The 12,527-nt window shown below is 44.9% G+C and overlaps 1 pseudogene; it reads right to left on the reverse strand.

Annotated features, from left to right (window-relative positions):
- Positions 1–4,234: 4,234 nt before the first annotated feature.
- LOC147460251 (uncharacterized) lies at positions 4,235–5,331 on the reverse strand (annotated as a pseudogene).
- Between the last annotated feature and the right edge of the window lie 7,196 nt (positions 5,332–12,527).

A 12,527-nucleotide genomic window follows, 5' to 3' on the forward strand; every position in this document is an offset into this window, starting at 1 on the left:
ATGAATGGCGCTTTGAATGTCACTGTAAAAGACATAATTGTCTTGCTTGTATCCAAGCTCCTCCAAGACTCTGTGAAGCTAGATAATTTTTTTGCTTGCCTTTGTCATTGCTACATACACTGCTTCTATGGTAAAAGTGAGACCACTTTCTACAGCTATGAAACCAAACTTACTGTTGTGCCTCCAACTGTGAAGACGTAGCCAATAGTCATCCTTCGAGTGTCTTTGTCTACTTGCCATATCTGCATCAGCATACCCTTGCAAGAAAATGTCAGTGCCTCCAAAATACAAAGCATTTGTTGTTGTCCCTTTTAGATACCTAAGTATCCACGTCACAACTTGCTAGTGCTCTTTACCTGGATTGTCCATGAATCTACTCACAACTCCCACTGCACGTGTAATGTATGGCAGTGTCCAAACCAAAGCATACATTAGAGAACTTACCAGTGAAGCATATGGAACTTTAGACATGTAGGCTATCTCTTATTGTGTCTTTGGACACATTTCCTTGGTTAGTTTAAAGTGACTAGCCAAAGGTGTAGAAACCAATTTTGCATATTGCATTGCAAACCTTTCTAGTACCTTCTTGATGTAATCCTCTTGAGATAGATTTATTGTTGCTTCATCTTGTCCCTTGATATCTTCATACCAAGTATCCGCTTTGCAGTACCTAAGTCTTTCACTAAAAAAGATTTAGACACCTCCTCTTTGAGGTCTTTGATGTCCTTCATGTTAGCACTTGCAATAAGCATGTCATCAACTTACAACATTAGGATGCTAAACTTCTCATCTCCCAAATTCTTTGTGTAGACACAGTGATCTGAGTTGCATCTTCTGAATCCGTGTTCCAACATCCAACGATCGAACTTCAAGTACCACTGGTCTTGATTCTTGTTTTAGACCATACAAGCTCTTCTTTAATCTGCAAACCATTTTCTCCTTACCCTTTACTTCACACCCCTTTGGTTGAAGCATGTAGATTTCCTCCTCTAAGCCACTACGAGCGAACACTGTATTAACATTTATTGTTCAAGATTTAAATCATGAGAATCCACAAGGCTTAGAACAAGCTTACTTGAGTTCATTTTTACAACAAGAGAAACCATTTTATTGAAATTCATACCTTTTTTTTTTAGGAGACCCTTTTACCACAAGCGTTGACTTCTACCTTTTCTTCCCACTTTCGCATAAAATGAAGCCCCAAAGTGTACTATCTAGGAATTAGACACGTTGTCTAATGAGAGAATTAGAGTATCTTGCTCTACTTTACCTTTCACATTGGCATCTGATGTTGGCTTGTTGTCTTGAGAAAAGCCACGTTAAAAAGGATTGACATCAGTAACTTTGTGTGTGACTTGCTCCACCTTGAGCAATCACGACCCTTTTGGTTTTTGAACCTTGATCTTCGTCTCTTTTTCGCTGACAGTGCAGTACTTGATGACTGACCTGCGATTTTCCTTCACATTTCCTCTCTTAGGAGAACACCCACAACATCATCAAACTTAAGAGTCTTTGTGCTAGAGACAAAGTTACTTACAACCATCACATGGCTGTCCCAAATATCCAATAGAGATGATAGTATAAGGAGGGCTCGCACTTCGTTGTCAAAATTGACCTTCACCGATTGAAGCTGACTTATATTGGTGTTAAAGTCATTTAGGTGTCGTTTAGAAATACCTTATTGGATGCCGATGGTTTCTCGTAGAGGCCGTCAAGTAACTTCATCAAGTCCTCCGTGGTCTTCATCTTTGAAACATTGAACAACACCATTGATACCAAGCTCAGTGAAATTATTCCTAATGTCTTTCGATCAAGGACAATCCATGCTTCATTTGCCATCATTGCGAGCTTCTTTGCAAGAAAGCCTAGTGGAAAATAAAGGTCCTTCTGATAGAGATAGTCTTCAATCTACATCTTCCAATGTTGGTAGTTTTTTCCATTGAACTTCTCGATCCTGAACTTACCTTCCTTTGCCATTACTCCCACTCAATTCAAGGAATACTTTCCTTGAGATACTTTAGCTACTACAAGCAAACCTTGCTCTGATACCAGTTGTTAGAAAATAGGACGTAGCTAAGTAGATATTAGAATAGTTTACTTAATGCAGAGAGATAATTTTCACACATGAGAGATTATAGAGAGAGAGAGAGAGAGAGAGAGAGAGAGAGAGAGAGAGAGAGAGAGAGAGAGAGAGAGAGAGAGAGAGAGAGAGAGAGAGAGAGAGACGTGGTTTAGCCAATGTGGCCTACGTATACGAGAAAGCAACAACTCAATGGCTTTCGTACTTCAAGTTAGAAGTAGGTTAGAAAGGGATTATACCCTTGATGAAGCTCCCACCTTGCATCACTCTCACCACCTCACACTCACCTTGTTTTCATCAACTTTACAATGTATTTCATGTGTAAAAGAGGCCTTGTTTGATAGGCAAAAGGGTTGCCCTTTCTTGTGAGAGGCAGTCGTGTGTAGGCGCCCTTGTGTAGACAAGTCCGAGTTGATTCTCCCATGCATCCATGTGTGGCCATCCTTGAGAAGACAAGTCTGCCTAAAAATTGGCCACCGGCCAAAGACTTCCACCATCGGCCATCAACCACCGGCCATTGATTACTGGCCAATGAACAACTGATCAGCCGTTTTTTGACCATTTTGCGACTGCCGTCTGGCCATAAAATTTCAACGAAAAGGGAATATTTTGGCCAATGGACGTGAATTTTTGGTTTTTTGGCGAGTGATTTTTCTTACGCACGATGGCTTCTCCTCAAAATGGGGGCCTTACAAATTTGGATTTTTGAGATCAAAAGTTACAAGGGGTAAATCAAGCTCCATACTTAACATCATCTAATTTATATGAATTAACCAAGAAAGGCAATAAGTTCATTTGTACCGGGAATGTGAGCAAAGTTTCCCGTGTTTAAAGAATGGGAAGACATACTACCCAGTCTACTTTGCCACTCGTAGGTTTAGCATAGCTGAACAAGGATACTCTACCACTGAAATAGAAGCACTGGGAATGGTGTTCAATGTGCCATCAAATTTAGACATTATCTACTGGGAAAATTGTTTCACTTTTAAGTGGATCATCGGGAGTTGTACTCGCAATGATTAATAAAAAATAAATACCGACGTCCCCAAAGAGTTGGTCTAACGGTAAGGCTTTGCCCTCTCAACCTATGGGTTGTGGGTTCAAATCCCCCGTTGGGTCACACTCTAGAGGGACACCTTGTGCTCACCTGGTGTTCACGTTGCTAGGGCTCTCGCCCTTGGACACTCGAGTGCATCCTCCTCCTGGGGTGGGTCACCCGAGGAGGAGGTTCCTAGCTGGTTGCTACGAGTTCTCTCCGTCGTTCCCAGCATGTGGTGCATCAATTAGGTGGCCATGGTGATGCCTACGCGTGGCTCTTGCCCGATGGTACGCGGCCCTTGCCCGACCATGTAACATGGCTAATATTTGGAAGGGATAAGCACCTCCCCCTGTGGGCCCTATGGTGTGTCGAAAAAAAATAAAAAAAAATACCGACAAGGGTGCCAAACTTTGGGGCCAATACCTTTGGGCACAGAACTATGCCGAGCCGTTTTGACTCTCTCTCTCTCTCTCTATTAAAGTTCAATGATTATGGAGTTTATGTTCGTATGTTGCTATTGATTTCTCCCTTGGAGTGTCCAAGCCTGTTACATCCTCCACATGTTGATGCATGCTAGCGGCGCCATTCTCATGTAGAGAAGCATTGTGTGACGCCATGGCGTGTAGGTGAGTAATAAAATACAGAAATATGTAGAAGAGAATTGCTTGGGAAAGATGCCCAAGATACTTAAGTAAATAAGCAAGATAACACACACACACACACACACACACACACACACACACACACACACACACACACACACACACACACACACACACACACACACACACACACACACAGAGAGAGAGAGAGAGAGAGAGAGAGAGAGAGAGAGAGAGAGAGAGAGAGAGAGAGATGAAATGAAATGATATATTAACGTCTTCAAAAGGCCACAATGACCTATGAGACCAAGCCGTTACAACATAGTGAATCTGATACCATGTCCGGAATAAAAAAGAACTGAAACAAAATGCAATGTGTAGTACAAAAGAAGGGGGGAAGATATGGTGGAGATCCATCCTCATCTGCACTCTGGACGTCGAGAGAGTATGGCTTGAATCCTCTGCTCTAGTTTCCGTCGATGTTGTGTAGCTCCTCTCCTCAATCGCGGGCGTCTAGATCTCCCTAGCTCCAATGCTCGGTCTATGAGAATGCCAATAGCGGTAGTATGAGTGTGGGCAAAGCTCTGCAATGGTGTCTGCTCCTCTGGCTGCTCCTTTGAGGGTCCAATATCTGGTGTAAAGAAATCTGTAATTTGTCTCTGGGACCGTCTCTCTCCAGCTCTCCTCTATAAAGTGTCTCTGTGCGTGTGTAACTCAAGTAGATACAGTCCAAGACATCTCTAATCCTCATAGCTCATGACCCTAGATAGAGGCCCAAAACCCTCTCTAAATAGACAATGAAAACGGCCTCGTATCTCATAGTACACAGTGCAATGACATATGTAATGTAACTCTGTCTCTGGCTCTAGATGACATAAGTGGCATATCCTGTTATCTGCTGGTATCCCTCTGAATCTGCTAGTCTCAATCTCAAGCTGATGTGAGGATGTGCGTATCTGGCCAATGGCACAACACAAGCCATGAGAAAGATGTGTGTCCATATAGCTAGGCCGAATCACAAACCCATCCCCTGTGAGGTGGAGAAGATGCTCTCTATAGAAAGCCATCTTCGTGCCCAACTCCTGTACCGTCCATGTCCTCCTCGTGTCCAACTGGATCAGATCCTGATGAATGACTCTAGTAATCTCCATCCGTGTCAGAGACATCAAGGGTGCCTGTAGAGAGTACTGAAAAAGAGGCAGCTTGTCCATGGTGAAGCCATGTGTCTGAAACCATGATGTCATCTGTGCATACCAACATGATGTATCCCCCTGTAGAGCTAGCTGTCTGGAGGACTCTAGCGCCAGCCTGGCATATCTGTCTCTGGTAGTATCCCATAGGTTGTGTACAAAGGAGACTAATCTAGTAAGCGCCTCAATCTCCATAGGGGGGGCAGCTAACTCCGCTCAAATGATATCATGTGGTACGGACACCTTGGCTCTAATCAGCCGAGAGATCATAGATACCAAGGGCCTCTCGATACGTCTCCAACCATCCTGGCCTACAGAAGGTCCCCAAACCTGCACCCCATATAGCATAGTAGATGCAACCAAAGTATCAAAGAGCCATAGCTTTGTCCTAGGTTCCTGAAACTGAACCTGCGAACACATCCTCTCTAGTCCTTCCAAAGCCGCATAAGCTCTAGTCAATCTAGTATGTGCTGCTCTTCTCAAAGAAAATCTCGGCCCAATGAAGACTGCCCCCAGATAAGTATACGCATCTGTCTACTCCACAATCTCTTGACCATATGTGAAAGTAGGTGCTGATTTCCTGATCCACTGTGGTGTGGTGTTAAACAACATAACCTTGGTTTTGGTTTACACACAATCCACTATCCTCTGAAAAATTGTGTAGTGCATCCAAATGTCGCTCATACCCTTTGGTGAGTCAGATATCAACACAATATTATCAGCATATAACAACAATGGGATCCACGTCCGTGCGAGCTGGGCACCTCTGTCACCCTCTCTACCAATGTAATCAGACACCTCATCAACATACATGCCAAATAGAGTAGGAGACAATGGGCAGCCCTGTTTCACCCCAATAGTAGAGTGAACTAGATCAGATACCCCTTCCGGAGTGCGTACATGTCCCATCACTGATCTGTACAAGCCATAATCCCCGAGATCAACTCTATGGGCACCCCCATCTCCTGTGGTCTGCGCATCAATTGAGCTCTCGGTACCATGTCAAATGCTTTGCAGAAATCCACAAAGCTACAATAAATCCGTCTTCCATGTGACCTGCCCTCCTCAATGATGGCTCTGAGTGTAAAAATATGATCAAGAGTGGAGAAACCCCTCCTGAAACTGGCCTAACCCTTTGCCCATACCCCCTCATCCTCCGCCCAAATACTCAAGCGCTACTCAAGAATGGATGCATACAACCGTGCCAATGTGTGTCCAAACATAATAGTGCGGTAGTTTCCAGGCTTTGTAGGATCCCTTGCCTTGAAGATAGGCACAACAATAGACAACCTCCAAGTCTCAGGTAACCCGTTAGATGGCACGATTGAACAACACTGCAAGAACCTCCATTAGCATATCCCTAGCATGTATAAAGTGCTCCGCTACTAGACCGTCATGATCATATGCCCTCCCGGTTCTCATCCTGTCAATGGACCTCTGTACCATACCAGTGGTAAAGAAGGTACTCGTAGCTGGGCATGGCTCTATAGGGTCTGGAAGGGGTTCCTGTCCGGGAACCGTATATAACGATGTTGCATACTGGCCCCAAAAAACAGGTGAAGTAATCACTGGGGGAGGGGAGTGCTCATGAAAGAGTCGCCATGCCTCTCCTGAATCCCTACTCAAGAACATCCGATATAATTCTCGTTCCATCTGAGCCAGGTAAGCTCGCTTCTTCCGTCGCACAAGGCGCCGAGAAGCAATCCAAGACTGTCCGTAAGTGATGACTCCTAAAAGAAGATCCCTCTGAAGCTAGGCTCTCATCTCTCTGGACTCCTCATTGTACCAACTATTCTGGGGCATGCTCCCAGAATGTGGTCTCTTGCCCGCCGGTTGGGTTTGTGGGTATGCCAGTGATGCAGCACCATGCAGTGTCTCAGTCAATAAAGTGGTGCACTCCTCCACTGAGAGGCCTGTACCGACTGTGCCAGCTATGGCTTTCCATAGACGGTCCGGTATAAACAGAATTAGTCTCTGGTGTAAATGTATAACGAGTGTGTGACCTACCTCCTGATATCTGGGCTGTACTATACTGGAATGAAACAGATAGTGTCAACAGAGCATGATCTACTGCTACGCCCACTGGCCTTGCTCCCACTGTGAAATCCTGAATGCAAGGGATAAAGCTCGGCTGTGTCATAACATAGTCCGCTGTACTGGCCCCATGTTTGTGTGAAAAACATGTGAAGCTGGCTGTTCCAAGAAATCGCTGTAAGCCGTTAAGTATGTCCTTCGTCATGGTCATCGCAGATCCCTATCTTGACAATGACACCTTCATCATCTTCATCACCATCGCAGTCCTGGACTTGACGATGACACCATCGTCGTCATCGTCACAGTCATCTCGTCGTCGTTGTCGACGTCATTGTCGTCGACTTCATCGTCGTCGACAAAGACCCTTAGTATATCGTCGTCAACTTCATCGTCTTCGACATAGACCTCGTCGTCGACCTCGCCGTCTTCTTCGACATAGAACCCGCAGTACCTCAGTCGCATCAGTACCCTTCAGCATCAGTACCCATTACATCAGCATCAATGTAGTAGCATTTGTGCAAGAATAAAGAAAGTACCTGTTCTGGCAATAGAGCAAGGGGGCCCTTGAGGGTTGGGACCCGACATCCCTGTGTCGTCTCTTTTCTCTCTCTCTCTTGTCTCTCTCTTTGTTTTAGCTCAGTTCAGTTCTTTCAAGTGAAGTAAAGTGTCCCTTGTGTTTGTGTGCGGAGTACTAGATCCAAGCAAAATCCTTATTCTCTTCCGTTGCACTTGACATTGATATCAAAGCTTTGTGTATGCTTTAGCTTCGCGAACTCAAGGGCAGAACCTAAAGAACCAAGAACCAAGAACCCAAGAACCAAGAAGAACCTAAAGAACCTAAAGAAGAACCTCAAGAACCAAGAACCCCAAGAACCCAAGAACCATCCAGAACCCCAAGAACCCAAGGAACCTCGCTCAGTTTTTTTTTTCCCGAAGAATCTTTGAGTCCCACCCATGGACTCAACAGATCCCATCTTCATTGCCATGTCTTTGAAGGAAGATCGACATTGGATACACGACAACCCAGATCTTGAGTACCAAGATCTACTTGCCTCTTATGCGGATATGGAAGGAGTTGGAGATAGGATCCCTAACCTCTTCTGCATTCTCATTCGCATGTAGCGTGCATCCATTTCCCTCCTCATTGAACCTTTGGAAAGGACTTCGGAACCAAACCTCAGTCTATCAGCATCGGTAATGTTTTCACCATAGTCAGTGTTTAGGAAACAACTCTTGCTACATCAGGCAGAGTCAGTATTATCTGGTATAGAGCCCACGTTGATATTCGGCAATCGTAGTAAGGCTGGATATTGACCCTTACAAGGTGTTTGCATCACCAGCAGTACCCACAGTACCCGTACTACCATCAGTCCTTGGTTTCGGAGGAATCTGCATTGGTTTTTGCATCCACAACATTAGAAGCATTTATCTGTTAGCATCAGAAGTACAAATAGAAGTTCGGCAGCTGTGCCTCACTTTTAACAGGGAAGATGTAACGTGCGCACTTCACTTGTGCCACATGGACACGCTTCTGCTGTAGTCTAGCATCAATCATAGCCTAGCTTAGGATTGAGCCTGGCACTTTGTGAGCCTCTAGCAAAACGTGCATGCCGAGGCCGGTCATAGTTGCACCGTCTCTTGCATAGAACAATCATTTTAGCATGAGCATTTTCCAGAGCATAGAACCCTTTTTCCCAAATTACACATTTTCACTTACTTATTAATAAGTGACTTTTGTTGAAAAAGTAGGTAGAGCAAATTGCTAAAGATCTATAAAGGAAACCCTTTGGGCACTCAGTAGAAGCAGAAGAAGAGGGACACAAGGAGGCAGGCACCCAGCAGTCAGGCAACACCTCAGCAGACAGCCCAGCGTTTTTAGTTTCAGCCTTAGCCTTGCGAGAACCCGCTCCCACCCGGGTGCAGATTCTCGCCGTGTTTCCATCTACACCTAAGTCAACCTAGAGTTTACAGTTTTCAGCAGATCAGCTTGGCGTTTTGCATATTCAGCAGAGACCAGCCAGCGTTTTGTAATTTCATCCAGATCAGCCCCGTGGCGGTGGGACTGTAGCAGATCCATAGCAGAACATCTAGCGTTTTCAGTTTTCAGCATTGACACCGTCGTCGTCGACACCATCGTCGACATCGTTATCGTCATCGTCATCACAGATCCCTATCTTGACGATGACACTTTCGTCATCGTGATCGCAAATCCCTATCTTGACGACGACACCTTCGTCATCGTCATCGCAGTCCTAGACTTGACGACGACACCATTGTCATCATCGTTACAGTCACATCGTCCTCGTCGTTGACATCATCATCGTCAACATAGACCAGCAGTATCCGTCGTCGACACCATCGTCTTCGACACAAAAGCGTCGTCGACTTCACCGTCTTCGATATAGAACCGTCGTCAACTTCATCGTCGTCGGCGAAGACCCTTAGTACCTCGTCGTCGACTTCATCGTCTTCGACATAGACCTCGTCGTCGACCTCCCCGTATTCTACATAGAACCCGCTATATTACAATCGCATCAGTACCCTTTAGCATCAATAGCATCGGTACTCATTAGCATCAACATCATTGTAGTAGCATTTGTGCAAGAATAAAGAAAGTACTTCCTCTGGCAACAGAGCAAGAGAGCCCTTGAGGGTTGGGACCCGACATCCCTGTGTCGTCTCTTTTCTCTCTCTTGTCTCTCTTTCTTTGAGTTCAGTTTAGTTCTTTATCAAGTGAAGTAAAGTGTCCCTTGTGTTTGTGTGCGGAGTACTAGATCCGAGCAAAATCCTATTCTCTTCCGCTGCAGCTGTACCCACAACAATCCACGCTGCACTTTTTGAAGAAAAAATGACTATCCCGTTGATGGAACCATATAACCAGCCTTTACACAGTAGAGTGCGGTGGTGATGTGGATATGATGTAACGAGATTTAATATGTCACGTGACACATCCAACCCTATGTGTCCGTGGACAAGCTACAACATGATCACGGTTCGGTCAGTCCAGTCAGTGTAGATAAGAAGTGATATGGCACTTTTGTGAGTCTATTCGTAGACCGTGCATGCCCAGTCACTTAGTATAGATGCATATCCTCTGGTTGCACATAGCATGATCATCAGTATTCCCATCAGAATCCATTAGGGGAATTTTTTAGTGCATTTAACCCATTTAGCCCATTTTTCCTATTTTTGACATTTTTCACTTATTATTTTTAAGTGACTTTCCAACAAAAGTAGGTAGGCCAATTTTGCTAAGTTAATATATAAGCAAACCCAAGTTAGCACTTTCTGGCAGAAGAGGCAGCAGGAGCTTCCCGCTCAACAAACACCTTCTGAGCAAGAACCCCTCAAGCACCTTCCCGCTAGCATCTCCACAACCCTAGCGTTTTCTCCATCAGTACCTCTCCTAGCCTTGGCATTTTCAACATTGCTTGGCCGCCAACAGTCCCCCAAGCCCCGGCGTTTGCAGATCGCCATCAGCAGTACCAGAACTTCCTAGCTACCTAGCGTTTTTGCTAGCGTTTTTCAAATCTGCCTCTCCTGGAATAAAGAAAGTACTTCCTCTGGCAACAGAGCAAGAGAGCCCTTGAGGGTTGGGACCCGACATCCCTGTGTCGTCTCTTTTCTCTCTCTTGTCTCTCTTTCTTTGAGTTCAGTTTAGTTCTTTATCAAGTGAAGTAAAGTGTCCCTTGTGTTTGTGTGCGGAGTACTAGATCCGAGCAAAATCCTATTCTCTTCCGCTGCAGCTGTACCCACAACAATCCACGCTGCACTTTTTGAAGAAAAAATGACTATCCCGTTGATGGAACCATATAACCAGCCTTTACACAGTAGAGTGCGGTGGTGATGTGGATATGATGTAACGAGATTTAATATGTCACGTGACACATCCAACCCTATGTGTCCGTGGACAAGCTACAACATGATCACGGTTCGGTCAGTCCAGTCAGTGTAGATAAGAAGTGATATGGCACTTTTGTGAGTCTATTCGTAGACCGTGCATGCCCAGTCACTTAGTATAGATGCATATCCTCTGGTTGCACATAGCATGATCATCAGTATTCCCATCAGAATCCATTAGGGGAATTTTTTAGTGCATTTAACCCATTTAGCCCATTTTTCCTATTTTTGACATTTTTCACTTATTATTTTTAAGTGACTTTCCAACAAAAGTAGGTAGGCCAATTTTGCTAAGTTAATATATAAGCAAACCCAAGTTAGCACTTTCTGGCAGAAGAGGCAGCAGGAGCTTCCCGCTCAACAAACACCTTCTGAGCAAGAACCCCTCAAGCACCTTCCCGCTAGCATCTCCACAACCCTAGCGTTTTCTCCATCAGTACCTCTCCTAGCCTTGGCATTTTCAACATTGCTTGGCCGCCAACAGTCCCCCAAGCCCTGGCGTTTGCAGATCGCCATCAGCAGTACCAGAACTTCCTAGCTACCTAGCGTTTTTGCTAGCGTTTTTCAAATCTGCCTCTCCTGGAATAAAGAAAGTACTTCCTCTGGCAACAGAGCAAGAGAGCCCTTGAGGGTTGGGACCCGACATCCCTGTGTCGTCTCTTTTCTCTCTCTTGTCTCTCTTTCTTTGAGTTCAGTTTAGTTCTTTATCAAGTGAAGTAAAGTGTCCCTTGTGTTTGTGTGCGGAGTACTAGATCCGAGCAAAATCCTATTCTCTTCCGCTGCAGCTGTACCCACAACAATCCACGCTGCACTTTTTGAAGAAAAAATGACTATCCCGTTGATGGAACCATATAACCAGCCTTTACACAGTAGAGTGCGGTGGTGATGTGGATATGATGTAACGAGATTTAATATGTCACGTGACACATCCAACCCTATGTGTCCGTGGACAAGCTACAACATGATCACGGTTCGGTCAGTCCAGTCAGTGTAGATAAGAAGTGATATGGCACTTTTGTGAGTCTATTCGTAGACCGTGCATGCCCAGTCACTTAGTATAGATGCATATCCTCTGGTTGCACATAGCATGATCATCAGTATTCCCATCAGAATCCATTAGGGGAATTTTTTAGTGCATTTAACCCATTTAGCCCATTTTTCCTATTTTTGACATTTTTCACTTATTATTTTTAAGTGACTTTCCAACAAAAGTAGGTAGGCCAATTTTGCTAAGTTAATATATAAGCAAACCCAAGTTAGCACTTTCTGGCAGAAGAGGCAGCAGGAGCTTCCCGCTCAACAAACACCTTCTGAGCAAGAACCCCTCAAGCACCTTCCCGCTAGCATCTCCACAACCCTAGCGTTTTCTCCATCAGTACCTCTCCTAGCCTTGGCATTTTCAACATTGCTTGGCCGCCAACAGTCCCCCAAGCCCTGGCGTTTGCAGATCGCCATCAGCAGTACCAGAACTTCCTAGCTACCTAGCGTTTTTGCTAGCGTTTTTCAAATCTGCCAGCGTTTTGGTTTTCAAGCCATTCCGCAGCAGAAAGCTCAGCGTTTCCAGCATCCCCCACAGTAGCAGATTCAACCCTAGTTGGTTGCAGAGTATCCCCATTTTCAGCCCTCGAAAACGCAGCCAAAACAATCATTTTCAGCCACCTAAACAGCCCCGAAATTAAGCA

This window comes from Adiantum capillus-veneris, chromosome 4, assembly GCF_014529385.1.
Source record: "Adiantum capillus-veneris isolate H3 chromosome 4, ASM1452938v2, whole genome shotgun sequence".
NCBI lineage: Eukaryota > Viridiplantae > Streptophyta > Polypodiopsida > Polypodiales > Pteridaceae > Adiantum > Adiantum capillus-veneris.